Source organism: Mustelus asterias, chromosome 15, assembly GCF_964213995.1.
Source record: "Mustelus asterias chromosome 15, sMusAst1.hap1.1, whole genome shotgun sequence".
In the NCBI taxonomy this organism is placed as follows: domain Eukaryota; kingdom Metazoa; phylum Chordata; class Chondrichthyes; order Carcharhiniformes; family Triakidae; genus Mustelus; species Mustelus asterias.
This window is the reverse complement of record NC_135815.1, coordinates 20149886-20171609: the sequence shown is the minus strand read 5'-3', so window position 1 is coordinate 20171609 and position 21724 is coordinate 20149886. Positions and strand designations below refer to the sequence as shown.

The 21724-nt window shown below is 44.1% G+C and overlaps 1 protein-coding gene across 2 annotated transcripts in view; it reads right to left on the bottom strand.

The window, feature by feature from the left end:
• chrm3b (cholinergic receptor, muscarinic 3b) overlaps nt 1–21724 on the bottom strand; it is a 240596-nt gene that overhangs the window by 100413 nt on the left and 118459 nt on the right. For both annotated transcript variants that reach the window (XM_078229606.1, XM_078229605.1), the window contains exons 2-3: nt 16211–16357; nt 882–988 (exon numbers count right to left, since the gene is read on the bottom strand). The gene's annotated coding sequence lies outside the window, so the exon portion shown is untranslated. The remainder of the gene's footprint in view (nt 1–881; nt 989–16210; nt 16358–21724) is intronic.

Below are 21724 nucleotides of genomic sequence, written 5' to 3'. Positions count from 1 at the left end.
TAAAAGTTAGGGTATAGGCTAACTTCATTATATACTATGGAGTTTCTGATCTGGTCCCTAACTTATTCAACTTAGAATCATAGAATAGTACAGCACTGCATGAGGCTGTTCAGCCCCTCAGACTGGACCTGTACATTTGAAATAAGTATCCAATAAGTATCAGTCTTCTGCTCTTTCCCCAAAGCCTGCAAACTTTCCCCTTTAAATACTTATCCAATTCTCATTTGAAAATGACAATTAAATCTTCTTCCACCACCCTTTCAGACAATGCAATCCAGATCACAATAACTTGACATCATTATCTTACCAAAGAGAGGAGGGATGATTTTAACTTAACCAACTGGGTGCAATACAGGTGGGTGATATTCATCTATTAATTTGCTTTCAGAGTGCTGCTCCTTCATCAGCAGTGCTCCGAAAGCTTGTGGTTCCATATAAACCTGTTGGACTTTAACCTGGTGTTGTGAGACTTCTTACTTCTTACCCCAGTCCAACGCCGGCAACTCCACGTCACATCTATTAATTGCGGTGGTTGGGCATTGTGAAACGGTGGTTGTTGGGTTAGGAGGCATATGCTCGTGACGTGGAACACTGCAAATAAATGCTTACAGAAAATGTATAAAGAATGGTTCCAGTCCTATCTTTCACCAACTTGCTTTCTGCGACAGAGCAACAACAGGGCAGATGTGCATCTCTAACATCACAACTCAATTTTTATTCTATGCTGTTTTCAATTTGCCCCATTGCCCATCAGCTTAGGCCGAATTCGTTGCATAACGTTCCTGCATGATTAAGTCAATAAAAACTGGAAACAAACACATGTTATAGCGTCTTCAGAAGGGCAACGTTCCTCTTTGTGGACATGCACGAGGTTGACTTACCAATAATTTGATTGGCAAGTTGTGCTACATCAAGCTGCGGTGACATCAGCAGGTTCTGGAATATTCCTTATATATTGAGTTCTCAGGCATGATATTCCTCATATAAACTGGAAAATAACAAGAAAATACACAATTTGATTTGGCAAAGCATTATAACCGGGATATGAACACAGAAGATTTTAGTGAATATGAATTTAAAAAGCCCACCACTTTTACGCAAATCCTCATAGCCCCATTTTATCAGTTTCATCAATATAGAAGAGGCAGGAGTATGATTTGAATGTATTCAGTACTAACTTTATAATATCAACAACATTTTTAGGCTATAATATTTTTCAGTGAGTTGTCTCCCCCTATACTTGACAGATGGCTTTGGAATTGCAACAAATACATTTGAAACTGAATGAACCTGAGATGTGAGGAAAAGTTTAAATGGTTCCTTTAACAAAACAGAAATTTTTTTTTCATTCCAGGATTACTTTTGGGCTTATTAGCATATTGTTATTTTCTATTTGAATGAAGAAAAGCAATGAGGGAAACATTGACTGATTATTAATTAACCTGAAACCGTAGGGAATCGCGGAAAATGAAAATTCCAGGTGAACTAGGATCTGCACCAGGAACAATTGTGCAATCAGGCAATTTCGTAAATTGCCCCTTGCAAGTTTTGGGTTGGTGTTAGCACTTTTGTCTTCACATCAACACGGAAATTAAAATGGCTGCCCCTCATCTGGATGGACAACCCCATCCTGATTCACCCATCCTGCTGCTCTCCACCTTCTCCAAGATCTCCCTCCCAGCTGCTCTCCAACTTGTTGTTGTAATTGTATAGGGTGTTGGTGAGACCACATCTTGAGTATTGTGTCCAGTTTTGGCCTGCTTATTTGAGGAAGGATGTGGTGGCATTGGAGGCAGTTCAGAGGAGGTTCACCAGATTGATTCTGGGGATGAAAGGGTTGGAGTATGCGGAGAGATTAAACAGTTTGGGCTTGTACTCGCTCGAGTTTAGAAGGATGAGAGGGGATCTGATCGAAGGATATAAAATACTAAAAGGGATTGATAACGTAAACGTAGACCAAATGTTTCCCCTTGTGGGGCAACCTAGAACAAGAAGTCACAGGTATAGGTTGAGAGGCAGTAGATTTAAAACTGAGATGAGGAGGAACTACTTCTCGCAGAGGGTGGTGAATTTGTGGAACTTGCTGCCCCATAGCGCGGTGGAGTCTGAATCATTGAATCTTTTAAAGAAGGAGGTAGCTATATTTCTGATTTTAAAAATGGGTCAGAGGGATATGGGGAACAGGTACGGAGGTGGATTTGAGACCAGGAAGAGATCAGGTCTGATCTGACTGAATGGCGTAGCAGTCTCGAAGGGTTGAATTGCCTACATCGCTCCTAATTTCTATGTTCTATCTTCCACAAGATCACCCACCCTGCTGCTCCGCACCATTTTGTTTTTGGGGCTAGTAGAAAGGGTAAGTAAGGTATTACATGTTTAGCATCTTGCCTTCAATATAGTGCAAGGTAAAAGCATGTTTGTCATTCCTCTAAGTGATCTGAGCAACTCTCCTCTATAGTTGGCCCCTGTCTAATGCCACAATGTGGAGATGCAAACTACCGCAGCAAACTACCCAGTCTTCAGGAGAACAGTGATCACGACACCATATAACCTTGCCACAGCAACCTCTGCAAGACGTGTCGGATCATCGACTCGGATGCCATCGTCTCACGTGAGAACACGAGGTACATGGTACATACTCTTGCAACTCGGCCAACGTTGTCTACGTGATACGCTGCAGGAAAGGATATCCCGAGGCATGGTACATTGGGGAGACCATGCAGACGCTACGACAACGGGTGAATGAACACCGCTCGACAATCACCAGGCAGGAGTGTTCTCTTCCTGTCTGGGTACACTTCAGCAGTCACGGGCATTCAGCCTCTGATTTTCGGGTAAGCGTTCTTCAAGGTGGCCTTCACGGCACATGACAACGCGGAATCGCTGAGCGGAAACTGATAGCCAAGTTCCGCACACATGAGGACGGCTTCAACCGGGATCTTGGGTTCATGTCACACTATTTGTAACCCCCACGACTTGCCTGGGCTTGCAAAATCTCACTAACTGTCCTGGCTGGAGACAATACACATCTCTTTAACCTGTGCTTAACCCTCTCTCCACTCACATTGTCTGTACCTTTAAGACTTGATTACCTGTATGTTTTAATTAGATCACCTCCCATCCTTCTCCAAGGAACATATTCCAACCATTATTTGTGTCTTTATATGCCCTGTTTGTGAACATGACTCCCACTCACCTGATGAAGGAGCAGCGCTCTGAAAGATTGTGGCTTGTGCTACCAAATAAACCTGTTGGACTTTAACCTGGTGTTGTGAGACTTCTGACTGTAATGCCACAACCCACACTCTTGCAGTCTTCAGGATATTCTTGGTCGTGTGCACTGAGCATATTCCCACAGGGCTCTGATCTCAGCTCCATTGATCCCATGACACTGACACCTATTGGCCATCAGCACTATGGTGACAAAATCACCTTTTGCAACCAATGTCCTTCGCTTTTATAATGTGTAGTTTTTTGGTTTTACAATCTGCGAATTCAGGCTCAATGGCCAAGAAGACAATTCTTGACCAAAATTGTGAATTAAAGCGACAGGTTTAAAACCCTGCAGTCCACAGGATTGTTCTCTCAATCTTCAGAGACTGGTTAGTGATCGCTCCCACTGGAGTCATAAGGAAAACAATATTTCAGAGTACTTGCTGAATACTGCTTCCTGGACCTGTGCGCAATTCCTAAAAATAATTTGTAGCAAAAAATAGTCCAAGAACATTATTGACGTGGACAATTTATATTCCCACAAGCATTTTGTTCCTCGTACCTTCACATTGACTGAATGCTCCAGTGCATTGCGCATATAATGCCTTTCTGAAGGGATTTATTATGAGAACCCCAACAGCAAGGTTCCTTCTTGCCATGGTTCAAATATCGTTACCAGCGGCAACTGCACCCTTTTAAAAGAGCACAGGCCATTCAACTGCTCAGAAGTTGGTGGGAGCAGACAGTAATCCCAGTTGAGGGGCTGTCGGATTTTAACTGTGGTTAGGCAGTTTAGAATCTTCCGGAAACACCATGGTTTTCGGCAATTTCAGATCGTAACCACCGCTCCCATTTTGTCTGTGGCAGCACGCGCTGGTAGCAATTCTGCTCTTCGAACCTCGACAGTGCAGAAGGAGATGCAATAACTCAGGAGTCAGCTGTAAAGGAACGGTGCTTTATTGCACAGAGTAAAAGTAAAGAAAAACCACAAGCCTGTGGTGAACACATACAGGTCCCAACTGGGACATTATAATAGTGGACCCGCTCAAGGGCCTGCTTTATAAAGAGATAAGAGTTCCACCCTGGTAAGGTAATTACCAATCACCCGGGAACGCATATTCCATGAGTCCCCCTGGGGATTCCCCATTTAAGTCCTGGAGTTTATCACAGGGGCCATTTGGCCCATCGAATCTATACCACTCTTCATTTAGTCACTTGCACCTCTTCACAAGCCTTCCCTTTTGTTCTTTCTCCCCCCACCGCCCTCTGCTTCCCCTTTCCTCTGCCTCTGTCCTTCTTTTAAAATGACAATCCAGTGGACCGCGAGGTTTAAAACCCTAGTGTTCATAACATTTTCCAAAGGGTCATCAGACTGAAGTGTTAACTCTCTTTCTTGCTGCACAAGATGCTGGCTAAGATGCTGAGTATTTTGAGCATTTTTCCGCTGATAGTGCAGCTGTTGAAAGCCCAAGCTTCATGTGAACCTTGCCACGGTCTGCTGCTTGCTTTCTGTCTCAGCGCAAAGTGCCAACTGGAATATGTTCCTTGGAGAAGGATGGGAGGTGATCTAATTAAAACATACAAAATCCTTCAGGGGCTTGGCAGGATGCATGAAAGGAAAATGTTTTCCCAGGCTGAGAAAACTAGAACACGGGATCACGGCCTCAAAATAAGGGGTCAGCTATTTAAGACTGAGATGAGGAGAATTTTCTTCACTGGGCAGGGGAGGAGGGTTATGAATCTTTGGCATTCTCTACTCCAGAGAGCAGCGAAAGCTCAGATGTTGAGTGTAATCCAGACAGAGGTTAATAGATTTCAAAATACTAAAAGAATTAAAGGATATGGAGATAGTGCAGGAAGGCGGAGTTGAGGTAGAAGATTGGCCGTGATCTCATTGAATGGTAAAGGATGCCCAGGTGACCCAGTCTAGGTCCGATTGTGCAAACCCGATGCCCTGGACCTCCCCTGCCAACATCATAAGAAGCCTCGAGGTTTGATCACAAGGTCAAGGTTGGACCTCAGAGAATAGAGTGCAGCAAGTTCAGAGGGAGACCGGTTCGAGTGGGTGAGGAGGGGCAGAGAAATCTTTCTTCTTCATCTTAAACCCCTTTAAAAAAATATCTCATATGTATATTGCCTCAGTGCAAAGCTCCCCTCTCCCTCCCACGCCATCAAAGTTGCTACATTTTGTTGCCACCTCTCACAGCTACACTTTAATATCAAACACATTCTCCCTCGCTTGAGTTCTGATGGGGAGCCAAAAGGACTCGAAACAGATGCTGCAAGGCCTGCTGAGATTTTCCAGCATCTCCTGTTCTTGTTTCATAAGATGGGCGCCGGCAGAAAGGATGGTCCAAGGGGAATGGGAGTACAGAGGATCTCGTGGTTGGGCAAAGCCTGCCTGGGCCAGCAGATGACCAGGACTTTCCTTGTGGGGTGTGATGGGGCACGCCTACTCCTCCAGAGCTTACCAAGCCATGCTTATGTTTAAACTTTCTTTCGTGGTCAAGTGATTCCTGACAGGTCTATTTAGTAGGCTGGCCACCCCATTCAAGAGTCAGTTAAAATTGCGTTCCAGACCCAAGTATCTCACGGGACCTTCTCCCTGCCCCATTACACATTAAGATACAGCATGCTCATACACAACTAAATTGCCAAAGTTTTCTTAGCCCGCTTAATTATTCCTGCTGACGTATGATTTTCGGAGAACCTTATTTCTAATAAGGGATAAGGACGGCAAAGATATTGCTTCAAGCGAGAGTTTACCTTACAGCTGGGGTGGAGATCACCTTACTCAAAAGGTACAGCATGGAATTATCAGGATCAGAGTAATCATCTGAACTAATTTCAATCGCCCCAGGGTGAGCTGGGTGTAGGTAGAACATCGGCCATGATCTTATTGAAGGAGGCCCAAGTGATCCAGTCTAGCCCCGACTGAGCTGAGGGATTTCCCAGAATCTTTTGTCCAAATTGGCTTGGGCTGGGTTTTTTTTTTTGCCCCTCTCAAGAGGTCACATGGTTTTTTTAGGGATTGGCAGTGTGTGCACATTTATTGTGATGTACAATTATACAGTGCAAGCTGGAAGATGCCATGAGGTCTTTGTTCACATTGTTCATGTTATTTATATGAGATATACATGTCTACAAATCAATAGAGCATATTGACCCGACCATGTTATTGTCAATAATGAAGACATTGAACAGAAAACACCGGAAAATCTCGGCAGGTCTGACAGCATCTGTGGGGAGAGAATAGCGTCAACATTTCGAGTCGAGATTACCCTTTGTCAGAGCCTTTGTCACTCTGTCGAAGGGCCATCTAGACTCAAAATGTGGGCTCTACTCCCTCTCTCCACAGATACTGTCAGACCTGCTGAGATTTTCCAGCATTTTCTGTTTTTGTTTCAGATTCCAGCATCCGCGGTATTTTGCTTTTATTTTATTATAACGTCATTTAAGTTGTTTTCAAGTGGACAAACTCTAAATGTTGCAGTTTTTCAAAGGGTGCTGGAATTCTCATCTAACTATGTGAATTGTGTGAATTCTGAGGTTTAGGCCAATATGAATTTTTGAAGAAATTCTAATGAGGTCAAGTCGACCTTCATGCGACAGTTTGTCTCAGCTGTATCAAAGATGGCCGGCTATCAAATCTATCATGTTGTCCAGAGAATTGACATGAGGAAATAAAACAGAAAAGCCTGCCCTCTGGTCACCTAAGTGAGCATACTTTATGTGTGAGGCTAAAGATTGACACTGGACTACACTGGGGCAGTACGGTGGCACAGTCGTTAGCACAGCTGGCTCACAGTACCACGGACCCGGGTTCAATTCCAGCCTCGGGTCACTGTCTGTGTGGAGTCTGTATGTTCTCCTCGTGCCTCCGTGGGTTTCCTCTGTGTGCTCCGGTTTCTTCCCACAGTCCAAAAATGTGCGGGTTAGGTTGAGTGGCCATGCTAAATTGCCCCTAATGTCAGGGAGTTAGCAAGGTAAATATGTGGGGTTATGGGAATAGAGCATGTGTGGGATTGTGGTCAGTGCAGACTCGATGGGCCAAATGGCCTCCTCTGCACTGTGGGGATTCTATCATCAAGAGTATCACGGCGGAGTTGGAAGATCATTCCTCTGTAGGAGTTAATCTAGATGTTGCACAGAATTCTTTATTGCCTGTCATCATAATCGTCACAAACTCATCTGGCGGAATTCTCCCAATTTGAGGCTATATTCCGGGGCAGGAGTGTGAACATGGAGTGTTTCCCACTGTGGAGACCAGTCAAATCTTCTGGCCCTAAGCTCATTAATCATGCAATCAGGTATTTCACGTTGGAATCAATGGTGGGACAAGCTTGGATGGCGCATTGTCTGTCATCCTTGCCGGGCGTCATATAGAAAAGGCGCCCAACGTCACTGACCCATGTGATGTTAATGTATCTTTTTTTTAAATTTATTCTCACAGCCTTAGGTGCTGTCATTGTTGGGAGGAAAAAACTAAAATGTGAGCAAGTCCTGTGACAAGGATTGATTTTCAGCTTCAGTTTGGAGCTGCTGGTTGGAGTTGGGGTTTAGAAGGGACAACAAGCTAAAAAGAAGTGTTTTCCCTCTCTCCCTGTTGTTTTGAAAGTTCCGTTGGTTTCCTGAAGGGTGGAAATCTGTTGTTCTTGGGGGCTGGACTAGAGTCTCTCTGGGTCAAGAGCATTGAACTGCAGACTTCAACTAATGGCCTCGATCCCAGTATCAAGTGGGCATTAGTCTGTGCTGTGTTAAACCTGTGAACAGGGTCTTTTGTCCCTGGGAGGTTTTGGTTTTGAGTGGGGCAGCTTGGGGCAGCATGGTGACACAGTGGTTCGCACTGTTGCCACACAGCTCCAGGGACCCGGGTTCGATTCCCGGCTTGGGTCACTGTCTGTGTGCGGTTTGCACATCCTCCCCGTGTCTGCGCGGGTTTCCTCCAGATACTCCAGTTTCCTCCCACATTCCAAAGATGTGCTAGTTGGCTGGATTGGCAATGTTAAATTGCCCCTTAGTGTCAAGGGGACTAGCTAGGGTTATGGGGATAGGCCGTGTGTGGGATTGTGGTTGGTGCAGACTCGATGGGCCGAATGGCTTCCTTCTGCACTATAGGATTCTATATATATTCATTAAGGGTTATACATTATCATTATTGTTTGTTTCTTGTTTGTAATTGATAAAAGTTCTTGCTAACTTTCTTACTATACATGTTAACTATATTCTTGAATAAACTTTGTTTGATAAAAGCTCCCTAGTGGGTCACTTGAATCATACCTGAAGTGAAACATCTCATGCTTATCCTAGCCAAATTCAAGATACAAAACTTATGATTCAGGCGGGCTTCATAAGACATTTTGGAGTTTCTAACTTGAACCATAACACCCACCATTGAAAAAAGGTGGACTTCCTGAAAATGAAGATAGATCTCCGGGGACACTCCAAGACCTGAAGATGGACCTCTTGAGAACAAAGATAGATCACTGATAACATTCTGAGGCTGGAAGATGGATCCCCTCCCGGACACCTAATCTGGAAGGTCCATCTGCAGATGCTCCCCCCCACCCCTCACCCAATGCTGTGGTATTTCAGGGTCCTGGGTTGCTGACAGGCTCCATTGTGAACTCTGGAGGCAGTCCCACGCATCGTTCAGATGAGTTCCGACATCTGCATGTCACATTGTTCCCGAACGCGTCTTCCCACCGGCATCCCGGAGAATCAGGCCTACATCGGCATCTCATTAATGGGATGCAAGTGCGGTTCACGCCAAGCATTGCTGGGGTTTCCGACCCACCATGATGGACACCATTGGAAGGTCCCATTCACGTTGACGTGAAACCGATTTCTGGGCCTCCTGCCACATTCTCACCCCACACCTGCCATCGACCACGCCAGCGGGCACTTGGGAGAATTCCACCCATCATTTTTTAATCACATCTCCAAGCCCAGTAGTGTTTTCAAAAAGAGATGCAAAGGCAAATTACTTGACTCTGCGTTTTTATACATCTGAGACAAATGTTGCTCATACCACGATAAACATTTCCACAGAGAAACCATCAACATCCAGCAATATTATAATTAACTGCTTCATTGCACAGGAAAGCATCCATTGATTTTGAATGGCATTCAACAAATGTTTCAGGTGCACAATAAAGGCTTGAGGGCTTTCTGAATTTCCCTTAGCAGTTTTCTCTCCCATGCCTCCTGAAGGCACCACTCACTTGTTGTAGCCCTTAAGAATCTCATTGAAATCAGCATTATTCATCTGCAAGCGCTGTTACTAAGTAGCTGTGGTTAATTTAACTGAGCCCGGCTATCTGACATAGCAGGCAGAGAGGCAATGGTCACAATTAAGTGACAGGCTGATTTTCCTGCACCTAACCCAGAGGTGCTGAAGTTCACAGCAGCACGGGGTCCACATTACCTGAATTTAGTCAACCTGGCAGTGCCAAGGAATGCATTGAGATCTTCCTGCTCTCTGTAGCCTCCATGCCCTCTGTACTATCATGTTGAGCCTTTTACATTGATGTAGTTTGAGAGTTAGCAATTGTATTGCTTATATTGCATGTGGATAAGGATATGATTCTATACTCTTTCACGTGTGTGTGTGTGTGTGTGTGTGTGCGTGTGCGTCTGTGCGTGTGTTTGTGCACATGCGCATGTGTGCATGTGTGTGTGTGCATGCGTGCGCGAAGACTGAATAGAAAAGAGCATTTTGCATTTATATATCACTTTACACAACCACAAGCTGTCCCAGCATTTTACAGCTAATCAAGTACTTTTGAAGTATAGTCACTGTTGTAATATAGGAAAGAAGGCAGCCAATTTATGCACAGCAAGCTCCCTCAAACAGTGTGACAACAACCAAATAATCTGTTTTTGTGATGTTGATTGAGGGATAAATATTGGCCAGGATGCCACAGGTAACTCCCCTGCTTTTCTTCAAAATAGTCATTTTGTTCTACATTTTGATTAAATGTTATTAAAAACTGGTGAGAGGCAGCCTTTAGGCTGAAATGTCCTCAAAGTTATTTAGCTGCTGCTGCATTCTGCTGTGCCTCTCAAGCCAGAAGGCCTTCAATAGGCCCTGCAGTTTCAAGAGACTGCTCAAGGAACCTGTCCTCATGCCGGTTAAGAGAGTGCCCCAGTCACAATCCCAATGAGCTGCCGTTTTCTTCCATACTGGTGCCAAAATCTTGCTGTTGTTCATGCCTGGGGCGGGGGGTTATTGTCTCCCCGCTGGTGCACCTCCACCCCAGGTTGTCCAGTAGCAAGGAGTGCGTTCAACTGTTGACAACGGCAGGGTCATAAGATCCCATTGATAGTGAGTGACACACCATCTCCCAAGGCCGTGAAAAATGCTGTGGAGGAGGGGGGGGGGGAGAAAAATCCCCCTCCTGGGGTGTCCCAGGGAACCGTCCCCAACCTCCGGAAGCCACCCCTAAAACAACAATGTACCCCTGGGAGGCAGAAGTGAAGGAACAGTGTACTTATTGATCCACTTTACAACCTACTCGTCCTTTCTTGCTCATTTCACTTTGCTGCCTGTTGGAACGCTCCTCTCTGTCCTCTATCCAATCCCTAATGAGAGCTGTGACTGGAACCGGTTATAGTTTACAGTAATGAGACTTTTCACACAGAGGAAATGTCTCGGATTGTCAAACTGCCAAACAAGGCAGAAATATAAGCTTTTGTTTTATTTTTGATGTTTCTATAAAGTAGACAGTTGACCCATTCAAGTCTTTGAGAAATTGACTTGATGTGCTCTCTGCAGATAAATATAGTGTGGAAGGTTTTACCTTTCCTGACACTACTTGGCAGATGGACAATGCCGAGGTGCCAAATAACTTGCTGCAGAATGTTCATTTCCTCGTTAAGATAATAAAGAAAACCTACCAAGATTCCAACTTCTTTCCGTGTTTAATACCTTTTCCTCCTTCCTCTCCTCTGAGGGTGTTTTGTGTCACACACTATATTCTGCCCAAATAAAACATGCAGGAGACCTGCCTCAGAACTTTTCATTTGGATAAACAGGCACTTGGATGTGCAAGTGTGGCATGGGGTGAACCATTGTCTGCTTCTCCTTGTGAAGGAAGCCTTTCTAAAAAGTAAAGCTTATTTATTAGTCACAAGTAAGGCTTACATTAACGCTGCAATGAAGTTACCATGAAATTCCCCTAGTCGCTACACTCCAGCACCTGTTCGGGTCAATGCACCTGACCAGCACGTCTTTCAGACTGTGGGAGGAAACACACACAGACACAGAAGGAATGTGCAAACTCCACACAGACAGCGACCCAAGCCAGGAATCGAACCCAGGTCCCTAGCAGCAGTGCTAACCACTGTGCCAACCGAGTTCAGATCCGGATCTCAATGTGTGTGAAATTCTGGATGCACACTTGAGATGCATCATTTTACATTGCAGCGTTTTGCCGGATTAGCACAGAATGCCTCGAACCTGCTCGAAGATTAACATCATCGTTCAACATTGAGGGAATATAAACGTGTTCTGAGGTTCCACACAATAATCATCTCAAGATTCGGCAGTGAAAATTTATTCAAAAGATTTATTTCTGTATTTGTTACGGAAAGGGTATGAAAACAATGATGTTCAGTGCTTGAAATTTGCACTTCAGTTCTACAGATGCGCCTTTCCATCTTTGTGACATGTTTGCACAGATTTGACTCCATTCAACTCTCAATGGTTCGCTGACAGATTGAAACCAAGTCAAGCTGGAGCATTGTTGGGCTGCTGAACTATAGGCAGTCAGTTCTGGGAAGCGTAAATGTTTTAGGATCAGGTCGGAGCAAAACTCTGCCCTATGGCAATTACTGTGCCCCAGGCCGACTGCCATGTTGTGTGGTTATCTTTAAGTGTTTCTCTCATGCGTAAGAACAGCTAATTTGCTGCTTCCAAACGTTTATCTGAAGGCTATCTTAGACTTACGAGTTCTGGCCATGAAGCCAGGAAACTGCTGAGCTGTGGGGGGAAATGGAAGGGCATCTTCAGAACATACAACACAGGAGCAGGCTCTTCAGCCCATGATGTTGTGCTGAACATGACACCAAATTAAACTAATCCCTTCTGCCTACCATTGGTCCATATCTCTCTATTCCTTGCATATTCATGTGCTATCTAAAAGCCTCCTAAACGCCCCTATCGTATCTGTCTACACCACCACCCCTGGCAGCACGTTTCAGACATCTACTACCCTCGGTGTAAAAAACTTGCCCCTTAAAATTAATTTATTGGTCACAAGTAGGCTTACATTAACACTGCAATGAAGTTACTGTGAAAATCCCCCAGTCGCCACACTCCAGCACCTGTTCGGGTACACTGAGGGAGAGTTTAGCATGGCCTATTCACCTAGCCTGCACATCTTTTGGACTGTGGGAGGAAGGGAGCACCCGGAAGAAACCCATGCAAATACAGGGAGAACATGCAAACTCCGTACAGATAGTGACCCAAACCGGGAATCGAACCCGGGTCCTTGGCGCTGTGAGGCAGCAGTGCTAACCACTGTGCCACCGTGCTGCCCAAAAAAGTCTGATGCTCTCCTAATTCGGGCTCTACTGAAATATCCGGGCACTCCTTTGAACTTTCCCCCCCTCACCTTAAATGCATGGCCCCTGGTATTCGACATTTCAACTCAGGGGGGGAGAAAGATTGTCAGCCTCCGCCACTCCAGAGAAAACTACTCTAGTTTGTCCATTCCCTCTGTAAACTCATACCCTCTAATCCAGCCAGCGTCTTGGTAAACCTCTTCTGCGCCCGCATCCTTCCTGTAATGTGGCAACAAGAATTGAATGCAACACTCTAAGTGCGGCCTAACTAAAGTTTTATAAAACTGCAACATGACATCTTGACTCTTGTACTGTTTAGAATGAGTATCTCATGGTAGGCACAGAGCTGGCTGGGGTTTTTTTTCCCTTTGTTGTTCAGCTAATCTTCTAATTAGCATGCCTTTCTTTCTCTCTCTGTTATAATATTGCCAGGATTGTTCCATTATTATTAAAGCTTTAGTGCACTTATTCCTTTTAAATTACAATTTGTGACTCAGCTAATCCACTGTGTGTGTGGTGTGTGTGTGTGTGTGGGGGGGGGGGTCAACTGTTACTGAGCAATAGTTTTGTAAATTTGATTGAAAATGCAAACCCAGGCATGTGATAATTAGAGCTGCTATTCTCGGTATGCTTAATGTACCCAGCAATCAAATCCGCTCACCTTTGTTTAGCTTTGCATCTTCTAATGGAACAACAAGGCACTGAAGGAATCTGATAAAGCTCCATGGGAAAGCAGGGCTTTACCACACAGGTTTCTTGAAGGACAATCAGTCATCGACTGCCTGGGATGCTGGGCAAACAGCGCACCTTCAAGCTCAATGCAAGAAATGGGGCAGCACGGTGGCACAGTGGTTAGCACTGCTGCCTCACAATGCCAGGGACCTGGGTTCAACTCCAACCTCATGTCACTGTCTGTGCGGAGTCTGCACATTCTCCCCATGTCGATGTGGGTTTACTCCGGGTGCTCTGGTTTCCTCCCGCAGTCCAAAAGACATGCTGGTCAGGTGCATTGGCCATGCTAAATTCTCCCTCACTGTACCCGAACAGGCGCCGGAGTGTGACAGCGAGGGGATTTTCATAGTAACTTCATTGCAGTGTTAATGTAAGCCTACTTGTGACACTAATAAACTTTAAAACTTTAGATGCATGTCCTCTAACAGAATTACCCATTCACTTTTTAAAATTTATTAGTGTCACAAGTAGGCTTACATTAACACCGCAAAGAAGTTACTGTGAAAATCCCCTCGTCGCCACACTCCGGCGCTTGTTCAGGTACACTAAGGGAGAATTTAGCATGGCCAATGCACCTAACCAGCAGGTCTTTTGGACTGTGGGAAGAAACCGGAGCACCCGGAGGAAACCCATGCGGACATGGGGAGAACGCGCAGACTCCGCATAGACAGTGACCCAAGCCGAGAATTGAACCCAGGTCCCTGGCACTGTGAGGCAGAGGTTTTTCCACTGTGCCAGTCACGTTCTGTGCTATTTATTCAGATGGGATGAAGACCAAGACTGGGGTTGAGCTGGCATGGAAATGCATTTCAGAGAGTGCTGTATTCATCAGTTACACTGGCCTATAATGGATCTCGGTATCAAACAGCAAATCCGCAGAGTTGAAATGAACTTCCTGACATTTTGTTTCATCAGGAAACCTTGTTTCATCCAACAATATATTGACTTTTTAGTTCACCACAAGGAAGTAGAAGTCATTTAAATATGTTACCTTTGGCAGGAAACTCCTTGTTGAGTATGCTATTAAAGGAGTGCTGATAATAACATAGATGAAAAATTGCAGGGAATTGTAGGTTTACACAGGACGCTAGCCTTATTTTAAAACAATGGTTGATTCATATTGTTACTCAAGTTAACTTTTATTGGTTACTAATGATATTAAATCAATTGCTGGTGATCTGTAAATAGCTTTGCTGAATGGAAACCCCAATTTGCAGGTGCCAGCTGACATGTGTGTTCATAGAATCCCCACAGTGCAGATGGAGGCCATTCAGCCCATCGAGTCTGCACCAACTCTCTGGCAGACCATCTTTCCCAGGCCCAATCCCGCCCTATTCCTGTAACCCCATACATTACCCTACTGATCCCCTTAAGTTACACATCTTTAGACATTAAGGGCAATTTAGCATGGCCAATCCACCTATCCTGCACATCTTTGGATTGTGAGAGGAAACCGGAGTATGTGAAGGAAACCCATGCAGACACGGGAAGAGCATGCAAACTCCACACAATCATCCAAAGCTGGAATCGAACATGGGTCCTTAGCGCTGTGAGGCAACAGTGCTGACCACTGTGCCGCTGTGTTATAATGATATAAAGGTACCAATCGCTCATAAGGAGATGTGCCAATGTGTTGTGGATTAATTTATTAATTCTCTGTATATGATACAGATATATATGGACAGAAAGATTGAGGACATCAGCAGAAAGGCTGTGTCCTGCTCCTGGATAAAGTGCTGGATAGCAAGCTGCTATCCTCTTAAAGCACATTACAACAAACTGCGATCAGCGATCGCAAGTCTTTGGAGTGGGACTTGAGCCACAACTTTCTGCCTTTTGAGGCAGAAAGTTGTGGCTCAAGTCCCACTCCAAAGACTTGAGTACAAAATTCTAGGCTGATACACAAATGCAGTACTGAGAGACTGCTGCACTGCCAGTGATGCCGCCTTACACATGAGATGCTAAACTGTTCCTGAGTGCTCCAATAGAGCTGCCATCATTTGACAAAGAATGGGGATGCACATGGGAGCTTTCTGTACTCAAATTGGCTGATGCATTTCCTTCATTATAACAGTGGCTACAGTTCAAGAATAAAACACTTTGGGATGTCCAAATGTATATAAATGCAAATCTTTCTTCTTTTATGGTTGAAGGCACACAAAGGCACATAAAAGGACAGGCAGGAAGTAATTCTAGAATATGGGCAATATCCCTGGTTGCATAAGCATAATACTATCATTAAAACAAAACTAAATTTAATGTATTACTACAGAGATCATGGCCAGAATCCTCCGATTCCCTGCCAGCGAGAATGGAGAATTTGGCGCTCAGCCAAATTTCCATTCACTGCAGCGAGACCGGAGAATCCCAGCCACGGGCGAGGTCGTAGAATTCCGGCCCATGTTTCAAAAGTACTTCAGTGGCTGTAAAGTGCTTAACATGTCCTGAGATTGTGAAAGCTGCTTCCTTTTCTATTATTCTATTTAAACTTTGCTTGCATATAAGTTATAGGTCTAGGAATGTAGGAGAAGGAGTCGGCCATTTTGGTCCATTGAGCCCACTCCACCATTCAAACAGATCATGGCTGATCATCTGCCTGGAATGCCATTCCCTCTACACTTATTTTTTAGCAAGAGCTGCAATTATAAAATTTTGGAAACCCCACAGATATTGAATTAGTAAGATGAAGACTACTCACATGTGCCCTGTGGGTCTGCTTTTTGTACTGGGCACCACTGTTTGCGAGTCATTCAGTAGCAGTTTCACAGTCCAGCCAAAATAGAAGAACTAAGTTCGAAGTATTTGCAGCATTGCATTTTCTTACTCCTTCAACATTTCCATTTACCTAAAAGATTGGCAAAATAGTACATCTGGTTATTGTGGTGAAAATAAGCAAAGGCATCTCGCAACATTAATAAACCAACACAGCATGGAAGTCCTTTGCCCGTTATTCCAGCAGAGGCACTAATCTACTTAATGTTAAGCATTAAAATGTTCTCTTGCCAATAAAGAAAGAAAAGCCCTAAATTGACTGCTTCATCCTGTAACTTTACATAATTCTTACTTTGACTTCTCTGCTCATGAAATAAATATGCTTTATCATTTTTGATTTGATTTGATTTATTATTGTCACATGTATTAACATACAGTGAAAAGTATTGTTTCTTGCGCGCTATACAGACAAAACATAACGTTCATAGAGAAGGAAACGAGAGAGTGCAGAATGTAGTATTACAGTCATAGCTAGGGTGTAGAGAAAGATCAACTTAATGCAAGGTAAGTCCATTCAAAAGTCTGACAGCAGCAGGGAAGAAGCTGTTCTTGAGTCGGCTGGTACGTGACCTCAGACTTTTGTATCTTTTTCCCGAAGGAAGAAGGTGGAAGACAGAATTCTGTGTGGGGTCCTTAATTATGCTGGCTGCTTTTCTGAGGCATCGGGAAGTGTAGACAGAGTCAATGGATGGGAGGCTGGTTTGCATGATGGACTGGACTACATTCACAACCTTTTGTAGTTTCTTGCGGTCTTGGGCAGCGCAGGAGCCATACCAAGCTGTGATACAACCAGAAAGAATGCTTTCTATGGTGCATCTGTTAAAGTTGGTGAGAGTCGTAGTTGACATGCCAAATTTCCTTAGTCTTCTGAGAAAGTAGAGGCATTGGTGGGCTTTCTTAACTATAGTGTCAGCATGGGGGGGACCAGGACAGGTTGTTGGTGATCTGGACACCTAAAAACCTGAAGCTCTCAACCCTTTCTACTTCGTCCCCATTGATGTAGACAGGAACATGTTCTCCTTTACGCTTCCTGAAGTCGATGACATTTATTAATGTAGACAAAGATTCAGCATGATCTTTTGAGCTAAGCGTGGCATGGCGACACAGTGGTTAGCATTGCTGCCTCATGGTAGCAGGGACCTGGGTTCGATTCCGGCCTTACACGTTCTTCACATGTCTGCGTGGGTTTCCTCCCACAGTCCAAAGATTTGCATGTTTGGTGGATTGGCCATGTTAAATTGTGCCTTAGTGTCTAAAAATGTGTAGACAAGGTGGATTGGCCATGATTAATTGCCCCTTAGTATCAAAAGATATATAGTTCAGGTGGATTAGCCATGGTAAATACATGGGGATATGGGATAGGACAGGGAGTGGGCTTTTTTGGTATTCCTCGTACTTTCATTGCAGATTCGATGGGCTGAGTAGTCTCTTTCTGCACTGTAGAGATTCTATGGATTAGAGTTCATAATTTGAAAGAGCAATTTCAGCAGGGCAAAGTTAACATTTCAGATCTTTACTTTCCATAGGTGAAGTCCAATGGAAGTTCACCAGATTAATCCCTGGGATGGCAAGATTGTTTTATGAAGAGTGATTGAGGAAACTGGGCCTGGATTTCTTTAGAGTTTTGAAGAATGAGAGGTGATCTCATTGAAAGTTACAAAATTCTTACAGAGTGTGACAGGGTAGATGCAGATAAGACTTTTCACCTGGCTGGTGAGATTAGAACCAGGGGGCACAGTCTCAAATTAAGAGGTAGGCCACTTTATACTGAGATGAGGAGGAACCTCTTCACTCAGAGGGTGGTGAATCTATGGGACACTCAATAATTGAGCACTTTCAAGATAGGAATTGATGCATTTCTGGATACTAATAACATAAAGAGATATGGAGATAGCATGGAAAAGTATCATTGAGGTCGATGATCAGCCATGAACTAATTGAATGGCAGAGTAGGTTCGATAGGCCGAGTGGCCTCCTCGTGTTCCTTTGTTCAGAACTCCAGTTCATTGTTCATTAACAGAATATTTCGGGGCTGATAATGCAACAGACTGTCTGTCCGTGAGTAGAAGTCATGTATGCCGAGTGTACATCACAGTAGCCATCACATTGTCAATGGCCATATCTTTCCATAGAATCACTACACTGCAGAAGGAGGCCAGTCAGTCCATCAAGTCTGCACTGATGTTCCAAAAGGGCATCTAACCCAGTCCCGCTCCCCCACCCTGTCCCCGCAATCCCATGCATTTACCATGGGTAATCCACCTAACTTACACATCTTTGGACACTAAGTGGCAATTTAGCATGGCCAATCCACCCAACCTTTTCGCCTGAATATCTTCAGGCTCATAGACCAAAGAAACAATGAATGTTCATCAATTTCCCTGAGCTGTATTTCTAGATTACACCACACAAATGCAAATGGGGCACAGTGGTTAGCAGTGCAGCCTCACCAGCACCAGGAGCCCCGGTTCAATTCTGGCCTTGGATGACTGTATGTGCAGAATCTGCACATTCTCCCCGTGTCTGCATGGGTTTCCTCCGGGTGCTCCTGTTTCCTCCCACACTCCAAAAGTGTGCAGTTTAGATTGATTGGCCATGCTAAATTGTCCCTTAGTGTCAGAGGGATTAGCAGGGTAAATACGTGGGGTAATGGGGATAGGGCCTGGGTGGGATTATTGTAAGTGCAGGCCCGATGGGCAGAATGGATTCCTTCTTCATTGTAGGGATTCTATGATTCTATGAAACGTTCTATCTGATTCTAGTTAGGCTTTACTTGAGATTTGGATTTTAATGCCAGGTTAATTCTGCTTGTGTAGATATCAAGATGAATTTATTCTGTGAAGCTGAATACATGAAATCAAACAGCTCCAGCGAGTTGAATGCCTGGTATTTAAGAATCTAACTTACACTTAGTAAAGTCTAGAGTTTAGACAAAACAGAAACAAAATATGGAATAAGAACTGAAAATGTTGGAAACACTCAGCAAGTCGGACAGTATCTGTCGAGAGCGAAACAAAGTTAGCGTTTAAGGTCAATTAGATTTTCATTAGATTCTGACGGAAGGCCACCAATCTGAAACCTTAACACTGGGTGGGATGTTATGGCCTCACTGGTCCCGAAACCGTAAAATTCTGTTTCAGGTCAACAGATCTTTCCATGGTCCACCCCTCGCCCTCTCCGATTCCAGTGGTGGGCAGGACGGTAAAATTCCAGCCTCTGTTTCTCTCGCCCCAGATGCTGCCTGGCCTGCCGAGTATTTCCAGCACTTTTTTGTTTCTTGTTGTGATAATTCACACACTTGGGATTTTATTATTGGCAATCAAATTGCTCAAAAACATTAAACTTTGAGAAGTGAATTGATCTGTGGTTCCCTGAGGCTCTGCTGTGGCTCCATTGTCATTTAGTTGTGTTTTAAATATCAAATGGTGGGTCCAAAATACAAGAACAAGTAGCACTTTCAGTGTTCAGAAGCAAAACGATGCAGGCAGCTGGTCTCAAAGACAAATAGCTTAATGGAGAGAGTGAAGAAATCAAACTGCTGACGGGTGGTATATCTTTCAAAGCTATGCAGTGATGACACTGTGTCTAACAGGTTTTAATCAGTGTTTCAAAATGTCCATCTCATGTTTCATTTCTAGCTTCCTGCTCTTCCTACAGCAGAGTCCGCGCACCAGCCTTAACCAATCAAACGTAGTGAGCATCAAAAGCAAACAGACCCACATAATCAAACACAGAACAATTCAACGCTACATTGGACATTTAAAAAGCATTTACATTTCACTTGGTCACTGCCCTTAAGAAGTGATGATGTGGAGATGCCGGCGTTGGACTGGGGTAAACACAGTAAGAAGTTTAACAACACCAGGTTAAAGTCCAACAAGTTTATTTGGTAGCAAAAGCCACACAAGCTTTCAGAGCTCCAAGCCCCTTCTTCAGGTGAGGCTCACCTGAAGAAGGGGCTTGGAGCTCCGAAAGCTTGTGTGGCTTTTGCTACCAAATAAACCTGTTGGACTTTAACCTGGTGTTGTTAAACTTCTTACTTAAGAAGTGACACAATTGTGGCAGAGTTGTCCCGTGTTGGCTGCATGTTTCATGTCACAGGATGAGAGGGTCCATTTCCAATCAAAAAACCTACCAACAGTACTAAAGACACTTGAATGGGACTTGCTGTTCAAATTTCCTTCCATTATATTCCATACGTATTGTATTAGATATTGGGCAACACGGTGGTACAGTTTTTAGCACTGCTGCCTCACAGCGCCAGGGATCGAGGTTCAATTCGCGGCGGCTTGGGTCACTGTCTGTGCGGAGTCTGCACGTTCTCCCCATGTCTACGTGGGTTTGCTCCGGGTGCTCCGGTTTCCTCTCACTTTCTGAAAGACGTGCTGATTAGGTGCATTGGCCGTGCTAAATTCTCCCTCAGTGTACCCGAACAGGCGCCGGGGTGTGGCAACTAGGGGATTTTCACAATAACTTCATTGCAGTGTTAATGTAAGCTTACTTGTGACGCTAATACTTAAAACGTAAACTTATGTTACCTTTGAACACTGTGTTCACTTGCATTCCTATTTATACCATTAATGCAACCCCTTTGTCATAGTGGGGACGAGTCTCGATTTTCTCATTTTAACCTCTCTCTCACCCATCATCCCCCCTCCCCCCACATCTTCATCTGTCACAGCTTACCCTCAGTTTTCAGCTTCTCTGCCGTTTGGCCATTCACACCTTCTATTGTTTCAATGGGCTGCCAATAGCAGCCTTTCCCCTTGTTTTTGTTTCTGTGGCTATGACTCATCTATCATTCCCTCACCCTGCAGTATAAATATCTCCCACTTTCTCTGCCTTTTAGCTTTGACAAAGGGTCATCTGGACTCGAAACATCAGCTTGGCTACCGTGTAAAGCATCTCAACCGAGGCAGACCGAGGGCCCGGTAACTGCAGAATACCCTCGGCCTGTGTAACTGTGTGCCAATCTGAAAAATAACGGCACACAGTAGACTCTGATGTATGTACATAGTTTTAAGTAATGAAATGTAATGAATGTAATGTTTTGTAAATAAGCACTGTATTGTACTGTAAAAATTATTCTTTTTTTGCACTGTTTGTAACTTTTGGATCTGTCGTTTTGCAATGTTTTACTTGAGAGTTTTTTTAAATGAATAAAGTATATTTTTGCAATTAAAAAAAAATCAGCTCTTTTCTCTCCTTACAGATGCTGCCAGACCTCCTGAGATTTTCCAGCATTTCCTCTTTGCCATAGCTTCAGTCCAATCAGGTGATCCATCATTTTGAAAGGATGGCAATGTTAACCATGCAATGCATTATTATGCTTTCCCTTTAAAGCCACAAAATCTACAACTTTGGCCAGAATTTAACTTCTTATTATAAAGCAGAAAAAATTGTAAATAGAAGTGTGCTTTGCTATTAAAGTCTGAATCCT